This window comes from Haemaphysalis longicornis, unplaced genomic scaffold (genome assembly GCF_048455015.1).
Source record: "Haemaphysalis longicornis isolate Haplotype H1 unplaced genomic scaffold, Haemaphysalis longicornis Haplotype H1 scaffold_7, whole genome shotgun sequence".
NCBI lineage: Eukaryota > Metazoa > Arthropoda > Arachnida > Ixodida > Ixodidae > Haemaphysalis > Haemaphysalis longicornis.
Window position 1 is genome coordinate 61,077,424 of NW_027526422.1, and position 3,151 is coordinate 61,080,574.

At 48.4% G+C, this 3,151-nt stretch overlaps 1 long non-coding RNA gene across 1 annotated transcript; it reads right to left on the reverse strand.

The window, feature by feature from the left end:
* Positions 1-349: 349 nt before the first annotated feature.
* On the reverse strand, positions 350-1,293 carry LOC144144366 (uncharacterized). The gene is made up of 2 exons (XR_013317229.1): positions 1,168-1,293; positions 350-999 (listed from the first exon to the last, which is right to left on the reverse strand). It is a non-coding gene; the product is annotated as an uncharacterized LOC144144366 (long non-coding RNA).
* Positions 1,294-3,151: the final 1,858 nt, after the last annotated feature.

Sequence of the window (3,151 nt, forward strand, 5' to 3'; positions counted from 1 at the left end):
ACGTCACTTTTTGACCGGATCTTGTGTCACATCCGGTTTATTTCTTGTTCCGCCGGAAGTGTTCCCTCCTCGCACCGATGGCACCAAGCCCCATGATCAGCTTGAGAGCCGCCATTTTCTGAACGGATGGGCTTGTATGGAAGCTTCGCTACCAGTTAGATTTACCTTGTAGCAACCGCAAAGACCACGAGTACCCGAGGGGAGGGAAAAAAAATGCCGCGAGCGGTTGGCGGTCATTAAGGGTCTGTAAAGAGCAGCACAGTGCGAAGTTCAGGGAGACTGAAAAGCGGAATGTGCGCAAAAGCGACGGCTGTGGGAACAGATTGCTAACGCAAAGAAATGCAAATGATTCGACAACAAAACAGCCAAGTTTATTTCATATAAACTTGTAAACATCCTCCCGTGAAGTGTCAGAATAATATCACGTACATTAAATTAACAGAACTATAGCGACCTATTATATTTTGCATTGCTCAGCGGCCACTTTAACTAACACCCACACGAAAAGGGGGATCACGACAGAGACCAGAACGTAAAGGTGCGAAAACGATATTGACTAAGCCCAAACGACTTTTGCTTGGAGACAGCGGTTGGTCTGATTAACCTCATGGGGAGCAAAGAGAAAACCAGGTTCCGCGTACGACACATGCGCAATGCTAAGGAACGCGCGACAGAAGCCGCGCTGTGGATGGCGTCGCGATTTGAGAGGGCTGTCAACGTCGACTCTGGCCATGTCGTCCTGGTGACGAATACAGGGTGTGTTCCCGGTCGTCGAAGATGGGCCTAGTCATGAGAATTCGACGAACCAGTGGTGAATCGTGGGCTGTGAGGGAGCAGGGTGTCCGTTGCTTAGAGCAGCAACAAGCTGATTGCAGCGGGCGTGCGTGCCCACGATGTGAATACTTCCGCAGCATGTCCTGGCCGAGCGCTTCGCGTACGGCCCAGGAGTGGAAGTCCTTTTCTCCCAGGGGGGACTGCAACAGGACAGCTAGCCGTTATCTGTAAAATTTAAGAGATAAAAAATCATGAGAGTGGTGCAGGCAAAAACATAGCCGTACTTCGCAGTGATTCCACACCAACGCGTAGCAAAGATCGAACAAGTGCTTTAAAGCCAAAAATCAATCGAAAGCGGAGCGGGAAAAGGAAATGTTTGGCCGCCATACGAACCTCATGCCTTTCAAGCCGATGCAGGCGGCTCTGTCCCAGCTTTCGTCCTCGAAGTGGCCGTCCGAGTAGTCGCCAGCACCCGAATGACGCAGATCAAGCATGGGCGCGGGTTTATATACGCATTCGAGGCCACTGCAGTGGGCAGGTGCGCATGTGCTAAAGCAATGTTTCCGTGGCAGTGTGTAGCTTCGGTTGCGTCCTTATCCGCAGTTTATAACTACAAGAGAATAAAGATGCATTTACCATTCCACGAAATAGAATTGATAATGTGAATGCTGACAAAGATATAGTCAAGTCGTCATTTAGTAATCTGGGGCATGCGCGCACACGCCCAAAATGAAACGAAAACTGGGCAAGCGAAGGAAGCGTACGAGGGCAGCCAACTTTTATTATCAGAAGTACAAAGCCGGCATATTTATCAGAAGTACATAAATATGCCGGCTTTGTCAAGTGACCGGACGCCATACAATCGCGTCCCCTTTTTTCCGCGTGCCCTCTTTAAAAAAATTCCGTTGCCTCTTTGCTTTTGCATTGCATTTACGCTCAACTAAAACTTGCAAATCAAGTAAGGTCAGAAATAATTAAAACACCACTCACATTGTGCTCACAACATGCGTTTAACCCATGTAAAATCATCATCATCATCATCATACTCAGCCTATCTACACCCACTGCAGGGCAAAGGCCTCTCCCATGCATCTCAAATTATCCCGGTCCTGCTCTAACTACGCAAACTTCTTGATCTCATCTGCCCACCCAACTTTCTGCCGCACCCTGCCACGCTTGCCTTCTCTGGGGATCCCCTGTGTTACCCTTTAATGACCAACGGTTATCTTGCCTACGCATTACATGCCCTGCCGACGCCCATTTCTTTGTCTTAATTTGTACTAATATGTCCTTAACACGCGTTTTTTCCCTGACCCATTCCGCTCTCTTCTTGTCCCTTAACGTTAATCCTATCTAATCTTCCGTTCCATTGCTCCTTGAGCCGTCCTCAGTTTGAACCCTTTTAGTGAGCCTCCAAGTTTCTGTCCCGTGAGGGCCGGGTCTATCTGCAGGAACACATACATAAACCACTCGTGAATGAAATCGGTCTTATGATAGCCATTGTGACTAAATTCGGCGCAGGTTAAAGATCCCCAAGTGGTCGAAATTAATTAGGAGCCCTCCATTACTGCGCGCCTCATCGGCTGCGAAGCGTCGGCGAGTTAAACCCTAAAATCAATCAAATCAATCAAGCATTGAAGCGGCGAACGGGAATTGTTAGGTGTATTCGGCGTAACCTGGGTGGGACACCCTTCGAGACAGCCAGGTACATGGATGACTTTCTTTCCTGTGTATAACTGCGCCGCATCCCGAGTAGTGGCTGATATTGTAGATCTGTTAGAAGAGTGCCACCCAAGGAAGGCCAGCCGCAGTTTATAAAGGAAGGCCAGCCGCAGTGATTGGTGACTTGGGCGTATAACGCACCCACATTACACCTGGTCTATGAGGCACGCCTAAGTAAAAGACTGCGGATTAAGTTTTACCACTTGGGGTTCTTAAACGGGCGCCAAAAATTCCCTACTTATAATCACACTGACCCCTCTTCTAACGTAAATAAGCTACATAATTTGGGAAAAAAGGGAAGGGTCCTGTGATTCACTATAATTTCCCGCATTGAGAACCTATGGCGTAATATGCACGGTTGGGCTATTGGCTGAGGCTGGCAAAAGCAAACGCAAGTTATTAGGCAGGCCTTATAAGCTTGCAGAACGAGCTATTTTCGCTTTTAATTCATATCCATTTTATAGCAGTGAGAATGTGTGGGGTAGACAGTGGAAATTACGAAAGTACACGTAAACATGGAAGCACCAGTGCGTACTGCTGTAGGCTGTGGTAAGGTGTAGTGAAAGTGTGTGCGGTCAACCCCTCGGCTGTTCAGACGGCTGCATCGGGCTGGCCGAAGACGAGGAAGGGGAAGAAGAGAGGGAGGAATAAACGT